The 20,413-nt window shown below is 41.7% G+C and overlaps 1 protein-coding gene across 1 annotated transcript in view; it reads left to right on the forward strand.

Annotated features, from left to right (window-relative positions):
• Window positions 1–2,857: 2,857 nt before the first annotated feature.
• dnajc5aa (DnaJ (Hsp40) homolog, subfamily C, member 5aa) overlaps window positions 2,858–20,413 on the forward strand; it is a 43,408-nt gene continuing 25,852 nt past the window's right edge. The window contains exon 1 of the mRNA XM_060931953.1: window positions 2,858–2,963. The gene's annotated coding sequence lies outside the window, so the exon portion shown is untranslated. The remainder of the gene's footprint in view (window positions 2,964–20,413) is intronic.

A 20,413-nucleotide genomic window follows, 5' to 3' on the forward strand; every position in this document is an offset into this window, starting at 1 on the left:
ATACTACTCGTGTTATTTGTTTGGGGCGGCACGGTAGTGTAGTGGTTAGCGCTATCACCTCACAGCAAGAAGGTCCGGGTTCGAGCCTCGTGGCCGACGAGGGCCTTTCTGTGCGGAGTTTGCATGTTCTCCCTGTGTCCGCGTGGGTTTCCTCCGGGTGCTCTGGTTTCCCCCACAGTCCAAAGACATGCAGGTTAGGCTAACTGGTGACTCTAAATTGACCGTGAGTGTGAATGGTTGTCTGTGTCTATGTGTCAGCCCTGTGGTGACCTGGCGACTTGTCCAGGGTGTACCCCGCTTTTCACCCGTAGTCAGCTGGGATAGGCTCCAGCTTGCCTGCGACCCTGTAGGACAGAATAAAGCGGCTAGAGATAATGAGATGAGACCATATTTTTCTTTATTTTAATTTTACATTCTATATTTTCCCTTCATTTTGTCACTTGATTTTATGGACCAAAATGGAAATAAGTGTTTTCACTTTCTTGTGTCATCCATGCATTTTTAATGTATTTACAATTGTTTGTATGTACTAAATAAAATCAATCAACCCCAGTCCTGGTGGGCCAGAGCTACACTGATTTAAATGATCTAAGACACTAAACAGTTAACTGGTGTGTTGAAAAGCTTGGGGGAAATACTAGGGAATATGAGCTACTTCCAAAAACGTATAATGCATCCTATTATGCCTCCGCCACCTTAAGGTGCAGGAGGCATTACGTTTTTGGGTTGTCCGTCTGTCCATGCGTCCGTCCGTCCCGAAACGTTGTGAACACGATATCTCAAAGGCTAATGAAAGGAATTTCACCAAACTTTCACCATTTGTGCGCTTTGGGACAAACATGTACTGATTAGATTTTGAGATCAAAAAGTCTAAGGCCAGGGTCACTGTGAGGTCAAATGTCTGTCCGAAAACCTTGCGAACACAATATCTCCAAGGCAAATGAAAGAAATTTTACCAAACTTTCACCATTTGTGCATTTGGGGACAAAGATTAACTGATTAGATTTTGAGATCAAAAGGTCTAAGGTCAAGGTCACTAGGACTACGTTCAGACTGCACCCTGAAACGATTTTTGCCCATATGCGACCTGTATCCGATTTGTTATTGACAATCTGAACGACTCAGATCCGATTTTTTCACATGCGACCCAGGCCGCTTGGATATGTGGTCCTAATTCCGATGCATATCCGTTATTTTCACATGCGACTGCAGTCTGACCGGACAGGTCGCATTCATGCGACCTACATGTCATCAACAAGAGACAAACGTCACTATTCTGCGTTGGCTAATCCCGCCTCTTTGGTGGAAAACAACAACATTTGTACAGTTTTCAGAATTTAAATAGACTTTTATAGAATTGATCAAGCTAATGGTGGATTTGGTAGGGACCTGGATGTTGATCTGTTAGCCTGATTAAATAAAACAGTTTCTATAACTGATTTATAACTTAAACCATCCTGTATTACAAGATTATAAGATTGTTCTGGAAATTTCCAGTAATTTGACACCTTCGGTCTCATTAGTCTGCTGCCCACATTAATCAGATTATTGTGTGAGTTCCGCCGCCGCCACAAAAACCACATTGCCAGGTCTCGCCTCATCTCCATGCTTTACTTGCAAACTTGAAGAGTGCGCTTTTTTTTTGTTTACGTATTACGTAGATGTGCTTATTACGTGTCAATTTGCGCATGCGGGACACTTTTGGGTCGTTTTCCGTTCATATTGGAGATCGCATACAAGTCTCATATAATTGGTAATGTGAACGGCCTAACAAAAAAATCGGATTTCACAACAAATCGGATATGGGTCGTTTCAGGTTGCAGTCTGAACGTAGTGTAGGTCAAATGTCTGTCCGAAAACCTTGTGAACACAATAACTCCAAGGCAAATGAAAGAAATTTCACCAAACTTTCACCGTTTGTGCATTTGGGGACAAAGATAAACTGATTAGATTTTGAGATCAAAAGGTCTAAGGTCAAGGTCACTGTGAGGTCAAATGTCTGTCCGAAAACCTTGTGAACACAATATCTCCAAGGCTGATACAAGTAATTTCACCAGGTCAAGATTACTGTGAGGTCAAATGTCCATCCCCAAATCACAGCTTAATAAGGCGTGTAGTCTAGTAGCAGTCCCAGCATTTTTCTGTCTACCTAGAAGACCCACATAGGGGCCATTTGGCCCGACCGCTTTTCCCCAATACACTAATCACTCATTTTGTTATGGTAATGAGGCTGTTAGTGGCAGTGTGTGGGGTGAGGGGGTCACATTTCACACACTTCACACTTCAGTGGTGAAGTCATGTTGGCTACTTCTGTGTGAATGTGAGAATGAGGAATAAAAACACATTCTATTCTAAAATGTGAACATGTGAATGTCCCATGTGACCATAACGACTCATGTGACTGCAACCAGACAATTGTTTGATGGATAAATACCTCAGTGCACATGGACTATCGTTTCAGTTCCCTCAAGAATTTTGTGGTGAAAGAAGCTCCTCTCCAAGGAACGAAGATGCAGAGATTCAACAGGCATTGTAAGATTTCATTTCTAAGCTGTAAGGTAACTAACAGCCACATTTCCATAACAAAATGAATGTCTACAGGGAGGACTTGGGGCCAATTGGCCCTCTTGTGGGTTTTCTAGGTAAAAAGGCCAAATGGCCCCTCTCTGGGACTTCTAGTGCCTAGCAGGCGGAGGCGTCCCTATCGACGCCGAGTTCTATCTAGTTTTCTATATAATTTGCGACAGTATACTCTACATCCCCACCGCGCTTTAGTTTGGCGGGCACGCGCACGCCGCGCCGCGCTTGTTGGTGGGCGGAGCCCAGAGAGAGACTTCTGCTGCTGCATTCGAGCTTCACGTACGCGCGCGCGGCTTACGGGGATGCGACCACGAATTTAACACCGCCGTTACTGCACTGAAAATAAACCGAGACGCAGTTTGTTTGTCGAAGCTGACAGAAAGGTAAGTCGCTCTAATTTTTAAACAGTTGTTCTACATGAACACGTAGCGTTTTCACCGGTATGGTGATGCATTGGTTCTGTAGTGTTCGGCTCTGTAATGTTGCTTTATCCCGTTCAGAGGAGCTCAAAGCTAACAGGCTAACTATCCAATATGGATGCTACGGCGCGCGCTGCTAGCCAGTGCACTGTGTTCATATGATGCGGTGACTAGCAAGATGGAGATTAGCGACTCTGAATTTCATCGTTGAACGAATCTGTCATGAAATGTCAGCTTGGAGTGTGTTCTTATAAACCGGTACAAATATTTATTCGCATATTATTTTGAGCACAACCAACCGCTGGTCGTGATTTCACCAGTGACGCTCACTTATCCGTGTCTAATGAATGGTGAGGCCGTTTGCTCGTTTCTCCTCCTTTTCGATGCAGGATACAGGCAAAAAAAAAGAAGCATAATTTATTTAGCCTAAATTGCGCCTTGATGTGTCGCTAAACTATTTTCTGGGTCTGATTCTACCTCAACCGGTATATCCATATTCCCTGGTAAGGTTCACTGGTGTCCTCAGCATACATCTCTGCCATAGGGGATTGTCCTGGACATATATACATTCATGAATATACTGTGACTCACATGGGGATGCTTATGGGAGAAATATTGCAACAATTGCATTGTATACATATCTCTTGAGTTTTCCTGCAATATTTGTACAAAACTGTATAGACAAGTAGGGCACACAGTGCTGCAATGAGCTTGTACAAAAGCTAACAGGCTTTTATATGTTCATGTCTCCTGACCTGTATACCTGGGAGCTGGTGTCTCCTCCACACATTTATCTAAAATTAAAAAAAAAAAACCACTAAAATGCACTAGAGTATGGGAACATTTGCACATATTTATAATTTTGCTCCTGTTAGTCTCTTTGGATGCAATGTAAATCTTTGACTTCTGTTCAACTCCCCATTGTTGAGGCTTCCTTTCCAGGCTTGTGCAGCATCACGATCCTGCGTTGTTTTGTATTGGTCAGAGGCTGGCAGTGCTGAGTAAACCAGCTGAAACAGGAGTCAGCGGAAGGGTGCACAGTGGACAGGCACTAGAGCCTCTTGTGCTAGTTGGAAACGAGCCCAAGTCATGCCGAACATGCAACCGGCAGGCGTGGTATAATTCTAGAAAATCAATTTCTCAAGGACAGTTCAGGGTTCCTAGCTACCTAAATGAGGACTCTACGTAGAAGGACAAACTGAAGAAACCTATAGTGTTAGCTGAAACATTTCTTTTCCTATGACTGCATACTTATCCACATGGTTTGTGGACTTTTTTCTGTTTGTCTCTGATATACAGTAGTTGGTGAGCCAAGGCAAGACATGTGGCCCTTTTCCACTACCCTTTTTCAGCTCGCTTCAGCTCACTTCAGCCCGACACGGCTCGCGTTTCAACTACCAAAAAACAGCACGACTCAGCTCGCTTCAGCCCTGCTTAGCCCTAGAGATGTCCCGATCCAGGTTTTTGCACTTCCGATCCGATACCGATATTTTTTTTCACTTCCGATCCGATACCGATACTGGCCGATACGATACCGGCCTATCCGAGCATGTATTAAAGTTCAAAGTTATTTACCTTCCTTACCTAGTTGTCAGACTCGTGTTGAAAAGGGTTTTAGTACTCTTGAGAACAGCTAGCCAGCTGAATTAGGTGAGTTTGAATAATACACAATGGTTGATAACAAGAAACTGACCTGTTTATTCAGGGATAAACACAAAATAGACAGCATTATAAATAAAAAAACAGAAATGGCATCAGTGGTCAGTAAAAAGTGCAAATAAGACTGTAAACTGTATCAAAAAAGCAAAGCACATAAACAACCTTATCTGTATCTATAATATAGTCTATTAACTCAGCATCAGTACTCTTCTCTTGAACAAGTGTAAACCAAGGCTTTAAAAATCAGTGCAAATAACACTGTAAACTATTTAAAAACAAAAATGCCTTCTACTCCCCAATCTGCTAGTGTTAGTTGTGTAGGACCTTTCTTTTTGTCTGCAGTTTTTTTAAGATACTCTTCGTGTTCAAATGGTGGTATTTTGCTAAATGCTTTATTAAGTTGGTTGTATTAAAACTTCTTACAGCTTTACCACCACGCCTGACTTTATTGTGGCATATGTTGCACTCCACCTCTTCGTCTTTGTCGTCCTTTAGGGTAAAATGATCCCACACAGCTGACATCTTTACCGTGAAACTACTGCTAAATTTACATCGCCGTGATAATGTAGAAGATGCCACTGAGGTAAATTGTAAGACGCTAATGCTGGTGCTGAAGGTGTGCTGGAAAATGCGGACCGGATTTTGGGGAAACCAGAGCAAAAAACTGGAATGGATTATCTAAATCGGTGCGCTGGGAAACCCGGAGCGGACTTTTTTTTAAAAATGGATCGGGAGTCTGGATCGGAATTTTTCCGCGCCTGCCGATCCGATCCCGATGCGCATTTTTTGCTGATATCGGCGGCCGATCCGATCCTAATATCGGATCGGGACAACCCTGCTTAGCCCCTAAAACTCGCACCGTTTTGGAGTGGGGCTGAAGCGAGCCAAAGCGAGCCGAGTGAGGTTGGGGGTGTGAGCAGACACTCCCCTGTGCACTGATTGGTGAGGAGGAGTGTCCTCACATGCCCACACACGCCCCGCGAGCACGCTGGGATCTGTAAACACCGTAAACCCGGAAGAAGAATAATTACGAATTACGGGAATTTCTGAAGCCTTATGCGCCTCGCCTCATCTATACGCTCTTGCCAGTATCTGTTGGCGTTGTCGGTGACAACAAGCCACAGAACCAAGACCAGCAACACTAACGACTCCATGTCCATGTTTATTGTTTACTATTCGGGTCGTGAGACCACCGCTTAAAAGCTCACTGATGTCACTGTTTGCGCTGCTTAACGACATCACATGACGTCCACCCACTTTCGCTAACTCCACCCAATGTATCCACCCACTTCCAGCCAGCACGGTTCAGCGCGGTTGTAGTCGAAATGCAACTCCAACAGCCCCACTCAGCTCGACTCAGCACGGCACGGCTCAGCCCGACTCAGCCGCGTTTGTAGTGGAAAAGCGGCAATGGTGCTTCTTTAGCTTTACACTAATGCTATGATGCTCATGACCACCAATTAGCATGATGTAAACTGCTAACCATCACACACTCTGCAAACCACACTGACTTGCTAAGTAAACTCAAACAGACTTACCAGGGTGGTTTATAATGGCCTTGCTTCACCTGTGCACAAAAGTATGTTACATACTGGAAAACTGTAGTGGTGTAGTACTGCTCGGGAAGGAGCAGTAGAGTAGCCTAGCCTAACCATAAGCAATACCGGACAATGTGCAATATAAAGTGCAATATCTTTCCTGCCCCCCCCCCCCCCCCCCCCCACACACACACACACACACACACTTACCCTAACCCCACTTCTCCCGTCTTCCCCATATCTTATTCTTTTATATTTGTATATGTAAATACTTAATTTTAATTTATCTAGAAGTTTTTCTCGATTTCTTTTCTCTGTTTATCTGTAATGATGCTGCTGGAATCTTAATTTCCCTGAGGGAACCCTCCCAAAGGGATCAATAAAGTTTTACCTAATCTAATCTTTCACTACTGTACTTTAGTTCTTGTATCAGTCTAGGCAGGTTTATGATATTGACCTATTTACTGTTTAGCAGTCTCTGAAAGAAGGCACCTCTACTGGATTAAGATCACGTAGACCAGTGTTTCTCAAGCTTTTTTCAGTCACAGCACCCTTCAGAGGTATACAAATTCTCAAGGCACCCCCATATAAAATATACGCGGTCATGCTGACCATGCGCTGACCCCGGCAGTGGCATTGTGACATGGGAAAGGGGGCCGTGAGACACATTTTGATGATGCATGAGGCGGCGATGATCTGCATTAGTGTAACTATCATTTTTTGGAATTTTAATTCATTGAAATAAATAATGTTAGAATATATAATTTTTTGACGGCACCTCTAATGAAGCCAGCGGCACCCCGGTTGAGAGAGACTGATGTAGACTACGGTGATTATCTAGTGAAAGGCTACATGCACTGAGCAGCTGATGGAAAAAAGGTTAATCAGCAGATGAATCTTGGGTAATCCTTCTGAATAGAGGTTGGTACTGTCATGATATCTTATTGGTTGGCCAGTGTTCGGATTTATAAGCAGCCAGGAAAAGCACATGCATACACTTCATATTCACTCTTTGGGAATTTTCTAAGGCCCTTTTGAATACTGCACAACTTACTTTCAGCAATTTATCCATTTTAATTATTTATTTGATTAAAGCATCATAATTGAACCCATTTAAATTTATTCTAATTTTTTTTCCTCATTAAGCAAGCCTAGATAAGGCATTTTCACTTACTGACTGATAATTATATATGACTGGCTTGGAACTTCCATACAGTATGTGGTTGTATGCACCTAAAACAAGAACTTGCTACTAACAGTGAAGAAAGCTAATAATAAAACTAAATAAAAATTGAATTACGGATGCTTTGTTGCCGATACTGGTCATGGGTATCAGTCGGATTCTGATGTCCATGATCTTGATTAAAAATATAAAAATGCCCTGGTACCAACATCTTATACCAGCTGAATGTGAAACCTGGTTTACATAGTCATAATAATGAACAGATGACATAAATTGCCAGCAATCTGGATTTATTTCATGATTAATGATGGCAATCAAAGCAACACAGGCTACAATGTGTGCGCTGCAAAAATATCAAGGAGCTATAGCAACTTCTTAAAATACAAGTAATCAAATAAAACATCTGAAACACAACTTGATATGAGGAGTTAATTGCTAGTAGCAAATAGCAGCAAGTCACTGTGTTGTGAATGCTGGCTAGGAGAGGAAAAAATGTCTCCAGACAACGCTAGGTGAGTTTAAAATTACAACTCTTACCCAGGGAGTTGTTCCTGATGATCAGTCACTGACATTGAGAGATTCTTATTTGAAACAAACCAGCTCTTTTCACCTTCTGCCCTAGCCTATCAAATGTAACTAATGTACCTAGCTAATGCACTTTTTATTTAAAAACAGCTGGCTAACATTAACAAGCTTGGTAGCTTAAGCGCATGAGCATGCACGTACTTTTCATGGCCATGATGTAAAGTGGAGAAACAAACAGAGCTCAGTAAAGTTCACCGCGATTGATGTCCCTGATTGAGTAGGTTACTCATTTCTTATTCAGTATTGCTATTGATGCATCCCTGATGAAAATTGCCTTTAATTATTCTTGAGTTTGCCATATCTTGTAGATCCATCTTTAACCAAATGTGGCATGCCACAGTGATCTAAAGCAAATACTGTGCAGCACGGTGCCATATTTGGCTGAAAAAGTCTGGTCATTTTATCATGACCAGAAAAAGAGAAGAACCTTCTGTTATAGCTTAATGCAGTATTGATCAGCCGTCCATTTAACCCTCTAATTAATGTAAGTGGCTTTAGTGTTTAAATCTTGCAGTGATGTGCAGCATATTAAAGTTGCAAGCTGTGGCTTCTTCCCTGGTAATGTTGATTACAAAATACCCTTTGGTGCTTTTTAAAAGACGAAATGCAAATTTGTTCTAGACTTAACAGCCTACACTAAAGTTTGGCACATGTAAGCAAGAACTCTCAGAAATGCCAGCTGGAGAAAATTATTCCACTGTTCTGAGTTTTATTATGAAAACTTTCAGCTTTGGTTTTCATCTGTAGCCATTAGGGCTGTAGGGCTGGCTCTTGCATTTATTGCAGCGAAACCCTCAGTGATAACTGTTTTTGTCTCTCTTTAGACAGAAAGGACAGCTATGATTATCGGTAGAGTTTATCACATTGCTGTTGATTTGCAACATTGTGTCTTCATGCCATTTTGTTTTCAGTATAGATCAGGGATCGGTTAGTTGGCTGCGTTGCGTGGATGGTGGAGTGAGGAGTCTGCTATGTTTTCCCAGAGCTCTGGCACATAATCACAGGGAAAAAAAAAATTACAAACTGTTCTCTTAAGTGGGACTGAGCATTTCTTTGTGTGGTGGTTAAAATATTCATAAACGGAAACACATTTCAGCAGTGATTGGCAGATATGATATGGCTGGATACATTGAAAATTGTCATTATATACATGAAAACGGATATATTCTTACATTTTACTACCATTTAATGACTATTGGCAGTTTTCTATTAAACCCTTAAATCTTTTCATCTAAGAACCTGTTTATTTGTATTGGGATTTGGATTGGAAAGTATTGCTTTATTAAAGGGTATTGCATGTGGAGGGTGAACCTGTTATTGTAATAATGTAAACCTGCACATAAATTACACAACATTCTTAGTATTAACTGTATAAGAGTACCCAATTAAGAGTTACTCAGATTTAGGCTTTTTTCCATTCATTTTTATCCAATATAAGTTACTTTTGAACAAACATGAACTCATTTCACTTGTTCCTGTGTACTGTAGGGATTGCTGTCATTTAACCCCCCCCCCCCCCCCCAAAAAAAAAAATTATAGCAATTGTATGGCTTTAATAAGCAAAGAAAATCAGTTTTATTTATTTATTTATTTATTTATTTATCCGTACTGATTTTTTGTTTTTCCCCACCCCCTTATAAAAGCTGAATTTGACATTTGGCTAAAGACCACCATTATATTTATTCAGAGCCTTTCTCCTATATCTCGTAACATAAGTGTCATTTAGTCATCTTAAGAAGGGCTTATTTAGGCTAAATGATCATTTACCCTGAGTAGTATGACATGAGGTCTTGCACATTCAAATGTGAGTTTGTTTTGCCTCTGGGCACATTTCTTGTAAACGTTTGAACTGTGACATTTTGTTTTCACAGCTGTGGTGTAGCTGGCTAGTTTTATTTGGAGATTCACAGCTCATTTGCCAGAATTAGCATTATTGTTTTGGGATGGTGATTTATATTTTATAAATTTTAGACAATGATCTGTGTTTCAGCCCAAGTCTAAGGCTACGTTCACACTGCAGGCTAGAGCTGTGCAATATATCGTATTTTTATCTCGATATCGATATTGGTGTCAAACGATATCAAAATTCATAATATCGATATGAAACGATTTTTTGTCATTTGTTGAAAGGGACGTGCACAATATTTCTACAATGGCAATAAAACAACAATAACATTGACGTGACAGTAAGGTAAAACGAACCCTTCTGTCCCCTAAGGCACACCGTAGCCTTGCATACGTCATCCATTCTACTCCCGCGATATCTCCGCAACAGTAAAAAATCAATTCTTCTGTTTTCATACGTGTCGGGTGATTTGATATATTGATTTGTTAATATGTTGTTTGATTTGCTTGCTAATAGTTATAATAATACAATTAACATATTTACGTCATATTTTTGGATGTGGGACTGGGTAATGTAAAAATGGCATCTACGGAAGAAAACAAGCACAACAATATTAGCACATATCCAGCTTGCTAGCTGTGTTAGATGTGTTAAACCGTGTGGATTTAAGTGGAATAATTGCGAGTCGTCCTGTGGTCAAGGCAGCGTTTTAAGGTAAGGCAATTTGGTTATTAATGTTGCCCGCCGCGGCATGTTGGGTTCATTTGATTTTGACTTGTGCATCTGCAGCTAGCATCATGCTTTGAAGTAGGTTCTGCTAAGGACGGGTTTATTGCGCGATGTAGACGGACTCAGATGTAATTACATTGTTTTTAAAATTCCGTGCGCTTAAAACGGTGTCCCCCTGCTAATCATGTAGCCCTAATCATGTGTTGCTTTTACTTTTCGAGTGAAATATCTCTGCAAATGGTATTTCAATGCTGACATGCCAAAAAGATAGCGGAGTCCACATTTGGAAGATGAAGGAAGAGAAGCCTGATGCTTGAAAATAGATCGCTTAATCCACAACGCATATCTGTATTTGAGACATAACCTGCAACTAGTGGGGATGTTTTGGAATGACTGTGCATAGGGTGTTTTTGGCCACAGAACACTAACCCACAGTAGCAGGAGGACTACTGGGTTCGTGGATTTTGTCTGTTGACTGAGCGAAGCATGGTGTTTGCCTTGTGCCATTTCACGTAGCATCTAGCCGCAGTGCCACCTACACTTTCAGGGAATGTTTACATGCCGCTGAGCTATTTTCATGTATGTTAATTCTTAAGGACTTGTCTCTATATTGTGCGTGTTCACACACGGACTGGCCATCGGGAGTAGCGGGAGTTTTCCCGGTGGTTCAGCGCGGGCCGGCGGAGAAAAAAACAAAACAGTTGCGCGCTGGCCTTTAATATGATAAGCAATGTTAACAGTTTCTTTAAGAAACTGTTAACATTGTTTATTACAGTTGCGCGCTGGCCTTTAATATGATAAGCAATGTTAACAGTTTCTTAAAGAAACTGTTAACATTGCTTATCATATTAAAGGCCAGCGCGCAACTTTTTTTTTTTTTTTCCTCCGCCGGCCCACAAACTCCCGCTACTCCCAATGGCCAGTCCGTGTGTGTGTGCGTGTTTTAATGTTGGTGTCTTAACAACACACAAGCTTACGTTGTAGTGTGTGTGTGTGTGTGTGAGAGAGAGATTTTATCCTTGGCTGGCTACGAGCCAGTGTGGACGTTACGCAGTAATCACTGGTAATACCAGCGCTGGCTCCAAACTCTGTGATCGGAAATGTTGAGTGAGGAGAACGTGAGCCTTGTGCAGGCGATAGGACCTATGCAAAGTACGCGCTTGCACAGTAAATAGTTTAAGTAAAAGGCGTTTCAGGGTACAACGGGAAGGGTTGACAGGTAGCCTATGAGGCCTGTACTATAAAAATATGGCCCGGTGCCTCAGGTGTTGATGATCAGGGCTTTAAAAAAAGGTGTATAAATATAGTTTTAAAAATCGCGATATCGATATTTACTGAAAAAATCGTGATATTGATTTTTTCCAATATCGAGCAGCCCTACTGCAGGCTGAAGTGACTCAAATTCGATCTTTTCGCCCATATGTGACCTGTATCCGATCTTTTATTGACAATATGAACGACACAGATCCGATTTTTTCAAATCCGACCCAGGCCGTTTGGATATGTGGTCCAAATTCCGATTCCTATCCGCTCTTTTCATATGCGACTTCAGTCTGAACCGCCAGGTCGCATTCATCCGACTTGCACGTCATCAACAAGCCACAAACGTCACTATTCTGCGCTGAAGTAGGCGGCGGGTCTCTCAAAAAAAAGTTACAACAACATGGCGCATAATCACGGGCGCAGATAGAGGGGGGGATGGGTGGGATTCGTCCCACCCAGATTTAAATTCACTTCGTTCGGTCCCCCCCACTTATAGGGAGGAAAAAACGTCTATGCTGTCTTTCTTTGCATAAGGCAAACCTCACGGAAAAATCAAAAGACTAATTACCATTCGGTTTATTGAGGTGCACAGCAGTATATACATAGTTGCAACAACTCCCATAAAACAAAACAAAGACTGATATTCGGTTGGTTGAGCTGCGCAGACTGCACAGGTTGCGAGCTCGAGCTTGGTTGCTATGGTAACCCACAACAAGTTTGACAGGCATGTTGGGGTTGGTTTGCTGGCAGCTTTGTCCCCCCCCCCCCCCCAGTTTTTTGTCCCCCCCAGTTCAAAAAAATGTATCTGCGCCCCTGCGGATGACATCAATGCGAGGGACGCTTTGGGCTGTGAAGGTTCTGAATCTTCTCAATGGAAGGACGCAGAGGTTAGGGAGCTGATTTCCATTTGGGGGGATACAGCTATGGCCCTTTTCCACTACCCTTTTTCAGCTCACTTCAGCTCGCTTCAGCTCACTTCAGCCCGACACGGCTCGCGTTTCGACTACCAAAAACCAGCACGACTCAGCTCGTTTCAGCCCTGCTTAGCCCCTAAAACTCGCACCGTTTTGGAGTGGGGCTGAAGCGAGCCAAGCCGTGCCGAGTGAGGCTGGGGGCGTGAGCAGACACTCCCCTGTGCACTGATTGGTGAGGAGGAGTGTCCTCACATGCCCACACACGCCCCGCGAGCGCGCTGGGATCTGTAAACACCGCAAACCCGGAAGGAGAATAATTACGAATTACGAGAATTTCTGAAGCCTTATGCGCCTCGCCTCATCTATACACTCTTGCCAGTATCTGTCCGCGTTGTCGGTGACAACAAGCCACAGCACCAAGACCAGCAACACTAACGACTCCATGTCCTCCATGTTTATTGTTTACTATTCGGGTTGTGAGACTACCGCTTAAAAGCTCACTGAATCAGTGACATACAGAGCATCGTGCACGAGTTCGCGGAGCGCAAGGCTCGTCGTATGCCCTTCAAATAATGCGCGCAGTAGGCTATTGATGTTTTATTATGAGCCATGTACAGTATGTCGCCTAATGTTTTTTTGTTTCTGAGTTACATGTTCGTTTGAAGGACTTAATGTACAAACTAACATAGTTGCACCCGGTAGTGTTGAAATTGGTAAACACAGTGCATTCAGTGAGGTTTGCACCGCCCTCCTTTTATTTCTGACTCTTCCTGTCACCGTTGCAACCTCTGAGCGCTCATTCGTATGCCCTTCAAATAATGTGCGCAGTATAGGCTATTGATGTTTTATGAGCCATGTACAGTATCCTAATGTTTTTTGTTTCTGAGTTACATGTTCGTTTGAAGGACTTGATGTACTAAATAACATAGTTGCACCCGGTAGTGTTGAAATTGGTAAACACCGCAGTTGCGGACATTTTGTAGCCTAAAATGATGTTATGATAAGCTTTAATAAAGTGCCCGGTCATTTGCCCCGCCCCCGGCCCGGCTCTGACTTGTTCCGCCACTGTCACTGATGTCACTGTTTGCGCTGCTTAACGACATCACGTGACGTCCACCCACTTTTGCTAACTCCACCCAATGTGTCCACCCACTTCCAGCCAGCACGGTTCAGCGCGGTTGTAGTCGAAATGCAACTCCAACAGCCCCACTCAGCTCGACTCGGCATGGCACGGCTCAGCCGCGTTTGTAGTGGAAAAGCGGCATTATTCAAGCTAGATTGGATGGGTCATACCGCAACCGGGCGGTTTTACTTCCGTAAACACTGGCCATGCTCACTGCGTGTGACGTCGTCGTATCCTGCAATGCGCATGCGGAACACTTTTAGGTCACTTTTCGTTCATACTGAGGATCACATACAAGTCGCATATATTTGTTAATGTGAACGACCTCACAAAAAAATCGGATTTCACAAAAAAATCGGAATTGAGCATTAAGCCTTGGAGTGTGAACGTAGCGTCAGATTCAGTTTTCCCAGTCTCAAAGCCAGTACTTGTTCCTGTTTCACTCCTCGTGAATCGGACAAAACGCAAGCGACTATAAATAAGGGAGTACAACATAAAATGTAGATTTGATTGACTGAATTTGTATAAAACTTAGGCCGAATCCCATTTCACCCCTTGGACCAACCCCTTGGCCCTTCCCCTCCATTTTGCGCGTTCACGTGAAGGGGTAGGGGTATCCCAATCCCAGTTAACGCGGAGGGGTAGGGGAAGGGGTAGGGCTTCTGTACCCCTCCAAACGGAGATTTTTCTGGAGCTGACTCCGAACGAAGGGGTTTGAGTGATTTCCCACAATGCCATGCGGATTTCAGCGAGATTTCATGTGGATTTCAGAAAGATGGCGGTTCCCGCGGCGAAAGATTGTCATAAATGTATTTTCTCCATTATTTACGTGTTTTAAGTTGTTATCCAGAGGAAACACGCTGCTTGATTCGCTTTCGAGCTGAGAATGAGCAGCGATTTTCTGAAATCCAAGCTGCTGCTAAAAAGCTTTGGGAGTGAGTATTGTTTTCGGTTGCTTGACTGCGTACGTTTTGTTCTGTTATTCTCGCTTTTATTGTTTACATGAGTGTTCTGACACCTCATTCTGTCGGATGTGGTGCACGAAGCGCCAAAGATATCCCACTGATATCCCATTGATAACACCCAGTGGTGTTAGTTAACAAATCACACCCTGCCAGCAGAGATTTCTGGTTCTGGCTTGGACTGTAGCGGCTGGTCGCAGCCAATGACGCATTTGGTCGCGTTTTGCTAACGTAAACGCTGACGGAGGTACGCGATGACGTATGCGATCGTTGAAGGGCTATCCCAATACGTAGGGGTTGAATTTCAAGCCCTATCCCTTGTAGCTCAGTTTCAAGGGGAAGGGCCGAGGGGAAGGGGGAGGGGTATAAATTAGAATTGGGATTGGGCCTTAGAGTAGCATGGTTTTCCCCCAAAGCGTTTTAGCGTGTCGGGCCCGATACGCTTGCTCTGCTTGCCGATACGCTTAGTCGCTTTAGTTAAAATCCGATACGTTAAATTTCCTACCCACAAGTAACTAGATACATAGGAGAGCAAATAACAGATCCATTTACATACTGATTGATATTTGTGTTAAAAAAGCGGTCTTTTTTCCCAATGTTTGTGTTGATTCTGTTACAGTAATATGCCCGCGTGGTATGATGTAAACAAACAAATCTGTTGGCTACGTCAAGATCACGTGTTCAAACCGTCCAATAAAAATATCGAAAGAAAACGTCAGACATCCCGGAAGTTTCTGATTCGTTATAAGCGATCTCATTGGCTGCCGATGTTGTCCCCCACCAGACGGACAAAGCCGACTGACTTTAATAAGCTAGGAGAAGACTCGCTGGACGATTTGATCCACATCAGCATGGATGACAGTGAGATGGACTATGAGAGGGTTGCCCGACATTGGGCCAAGCAAAAGCCAAGGAGAATTAATCTGCTTTAAAGGAGTAGAAAACTTAATCCATTAGTTTGGGTTTGCAGAAAGATTATGTACTTATAAACACTCACGAAGTGAAGTTGTCCAAATGTGTCAAATACAGCATAATTTCAAATAATAATCATAAGCATTTTTGGCAGTGTGATGTCACTGGGATCCATTTAACAAAAGAAGGCTCCGGATTATTCTTTTGTTAAAGGCTCACCGTGACATCACACTGCCAAATATGCTTATCGTTATTATTCGAAATTATGCTACATTTGACACTTAACAAATTCTCTTCATGAATGTGTTTATAAGTACATGATCTTTCTGCAAACTTAAATGTGTGAATTAAGTTTTCTTTCCCTTTAAATGTGTTTTTGATCTTAATCTAGTCCATTTAATAAAGTGACAAAATTTAAACTTTATAATATGCAGTTGCCTTACTTTTTTTCAGTGCATCTTAATTAGACGTATATTACGGTAATTGCATCAGAAACATTCTAAATCATTACAGTTATAGTAATACAGCAACTTATTTTACAGTGGCAGTTAGGTTCAGATCCTGATCAACAGGAGGTCATGATGATCGATTCTCTTCATTGGATTGCATAAGGTGGAGCAAACCACTGGTCATGTTTTCATGCACATTTTTGTTACAACACTACTTGATCATAGATAATTAAGGAATCCCCGTAGATTTTCAGTCTATCATATACCTCAGTAATCTATAACAAAACAGTTTAACTTGGATGTTGAACTTTAAGGTGAAATTTCAAATGTGTATACATTAATACTGTTTAGGTCAGAAATCATTGAAACACTGGTAAAATCTACCCTATAATCATGGATCTAAAACCTCTCAGAGACCCTGAAAATGCACCTGAGAGCATCTATTTTCAAAAAATTATGGGGGGGGCATGCCCCCGGACCCCCCTAGTTTCGCGTTGCGCTGTTGGCGCTCAATTGTCTGTATTATCATGCCAGAATTTAGGGCTTTAATTTTTTTCTGGGGAAAACACTGGAGTAGGTACTATGTATTACAGTATAAAAATGTTTAGTAGTTATAAGCAAGTACAGCATTTAAGTATTTAATTTGTATGACGGGCGTACATCATTGGTCTTCTGAACAGTGGTTTAAAATAAGTCAGGAATTAACCCCTAAACTGCTGAAGGATCTAATTAAAAGTGCTAACACTGCAGTACTCTTTACAGGATGTGATGTATGTCAAATTATTCCTTTGCTTCTCGAACTTTCAAACTTGTACACACGAGGCAATTAGTGCAGCAGGGATTCCTGTTGAGTATTGCTTTTTTGGAAGAGGAAGAGAAAAAGAATACAAGCACAAATGCAAGGCTACAAACAGTAAACCTGCCTGAATTTAGCTCTAGTATTGTGGCATGGTTAGATGCATTTACTTCTAAAGCAGCTTGTCAATATGCAGAAGTATATAATCCGGATTACTTCTGTGCTTGTTTAGGGGAGGGTGGCATCAGCATCATCCCAGCTCCGTTTTCGTACAGATGAAGGATCCCAACCGTGAATCAGTTACAGTATACAGTGTTTTTTAAATTATACAGAGACAAGTGTTTTACTGGGAAATACACCACTCCTATTTTTCATACAAACTACATCCAGGACCCGAGTAACACATTTTCCAATATCCTCACTCATGAGGATATCGATGAATTTTGATAGACTTGTGTAGTTTTTGTGGATGTGTCCTATATAATAAAATTATATGTTGGGTTGAAGATAAGACTTTTGCCGTCTTGTGTTGAAAAATTTCACTCGTTTGGTGCACTCACTTGTGAAATATTTTTTTCACCACTTGACGATAAACTTCCTATCTTCATTCCACTGTGTAATATCCTCTATCTTTTTTGCTTTGCAAGAATCACAGGCAGATCCCATTATTGTTTTTATAATATTTGTGACTAATTTGCGTTTTGTTTTTCCTGGACACTGATGTGTGGTTCAGTCACTTGACAGTCTTTCGTTTGGAGACCCTTGCTTATGGTCTGCACTAACATAATTTTGCTTTTAAGTTGCAGTCACTTGTGTTTTCAAATTTTTTTTAAGCTGAATTTAAATTTCGAAGGTGTTTAGAAGTCTTCTTTATCTGCATACCTTTCCAGGGGCCCAACTTTGAATGAAGGTTTCTTGTTGCTGGGTTCCACTGATGCTCGAAATGGTCTTGGCTCCAGAAATAAAATGAAATGTTTAGTGAAATGCCCTGATGTAAACATGCCTGAAAATTGCATTTAAAGAGGCTTACTGTCTATCACTTGGGCTTGTCTAGCCCACTGCAAAATCATTTAATGAGTATTTATAGTAATACACACAAGAACTTACAATTCCATTGTATCAAGCATTCTTTCTTTACATAGCTCCTGAGAAAGAACATTTGAACACCAACTTCAATCCAATCATGATACCTGGCAATAACAAGCCTGTCCTGTTCCCATAAGAACACAATACCTAATGACAACTAAACATGTTAAAATTGTATATAAACATGTGATAAACATATCACACACTATCCACATTCACTGGCTATGAGCAGTCGCATGCTCTGATTGGTGGCTTGCTCCTCCTACTCAAGTGAGTAGGACGCTTCTTTGCTTTGCTCCTGTTTTCTTATGCCATGTACACACGTAGCCGGGTATTTTTAAAACCGAACATTTTCCCCCCCTCCGTTTATAAAAATGTTTTATCCACACCACCTCGTCTTCGAAAAAAATCCCTTCCACACATAACCGAACATCTGCGTTTTCAATCACATTCATAAGCATTCCAAACCTGTAGATGGTTATTTCCCCAAATCCTACCCCCTAATCACATCGCCTGTGCTCTTGGAGCAGTAGTTGGGCTTCTAAAATTAAACATGTAAATAGCACCTGCACAATAATTAACACTTTCAAGGCACTACTCCGATCCATTACTCTTTAGCTAGCGGCACACTACGCCGATTTTCAGCGTACCGAGCCAACTGAAGTCGCGAGTCAGGCGTAAAGACTAGTTTTCGATGGTACCGACTCATCTCACAGCCGATTCGAAAAACTAATCGGGAGCCAGACTGATCGGCGAGAGTCGCGAGCAATAGCCAATCATATCTTTTGCATATAACACGTGACACCATTAAACACAATTTCTAGCGCGAGAAATACATGTTGGTAGCACCTAATGCAGGTATATACTGTAATTCCATAGACTGAAGCTTTATCCATAGACACAGTGGGCTGGAAAGCCACTCTGCTCAAGTTGTGTGGCTGAATTCCAAATCGTTTTAACTCCCCTATACAAGTGCACTATTTAAGGTTGGGAATAATAGCTCATGCAGCCTAGATAGTGCGCTACATATTCCATGTTGTGTCATTTGTAATTCAGCCTGTAGCATCTTCAAGTGTTGGATTTAACAGTAACTATATCCAATAGCCAATCACAAAGCTATTAAGTTGTCACGTGTCGCTTCAATCGCGACTGCACTCGTCAACAGTCGGGGGATATGTGCGTGCCCTGTCGGGAGTCGGCTCTGAAATGGGTCGGTTCGGTACCGCGTGGATCGCCGTAGTGTGCGGCTAGCTTAAGTCCATGCTTAATCTGGCTTCTGCAGTAAACAAAGGTCGCACGTTTGACGTCAGGGCAGATTTGTTGTCATTTTTTTGGCGCAGATTGTGACGTTCTAAAACGCAAAACTCCAGTTATCTCTGTCTACACGAAAAGGCATACACGGAGTTTTCAAAAATCTTCACTTTGCCCGGAGTTTTTTTAAATATTCGTTTTTGATGTGTTTTCATGTGGATGACAGGCCAAAACGTAGAAAAATATCTTCAATTTAGCAGATACCCGGCTATGTGTGGACGGGGTCTTAATCTTTATTTCTATACTTTACTTTCTCATTGAATTTCCACTATTTTATTTATTTTTTTTATTTTTTATCTTTATAAGCTTTTAATTTTAATTTAATTTCCACTATTTTTTTTTTTTTTTTTAAATGCCAGGAAGCAAAAAATCCTGCAGAAAATGCATGGAATTAGAACAGAGGATTTCTATTCTGGAATCAAAGATTAATGCTCTGCCAAAGATGGACGAATTAAAAGCGATATCTCAGGAAAGGAGTACTGAAACAGTGTAGTCCGGGAGCCATGGGGTCGGACCCGGAATTTTTGGTTAAAGTTTTTTTTTTTTTTGCTTTATCTTATAGATTTGAGGTAGCACTTCAAGATTTAAGAGGGTGCCTGGTGATATCCCTTGGGCAATTTAATATATTAACCCTTTAATGCCCTATATGCCCAAATAATGGAAGAAAATACAAAAAAAAATATCAGTGTAAATACTGATATTACATGCACCAAGTTGGCTGTATCTGATAGGTATTCACATTTTTCTCTATATTTGTCATTCAAATACATCAAATGTGGATTAATTAACCCTTTCATAACTTTTCCAAATTAGCGATTTTTATACAAGTATTACATAAACTCTACAGTTAATACAAAATAATGATCAATATCTATGTAAGAACTATACAGCATGCAAAAGAACTATATACAGCATGCGCGCGCGCGCACACACACACACACTAATGACCAATAACTATGTAAAAGAACTATATACAGCATGCATACACTCACACCAATGATCCACTATGTAAACGAACTATATACAGCATGTATACACTCACACCAGTGATCCACTAT

Source organism: Neoarius graeffei, chromosome 10 (assembly GCF_027579695.1).
Source record: "Neoarius graeffei isolate fNeoGra1 chromosome 10, fNeoGra1.pri, whole genome shotgun sequence".
In the NCBI taxonomy this organism is placed as follows: domain Eukaryota; kingdom Metazoa; phylum Chordata; class Actinopteri; order Siluriformes; family Ariidae; genus Neoarius; species Neoarius graeffei.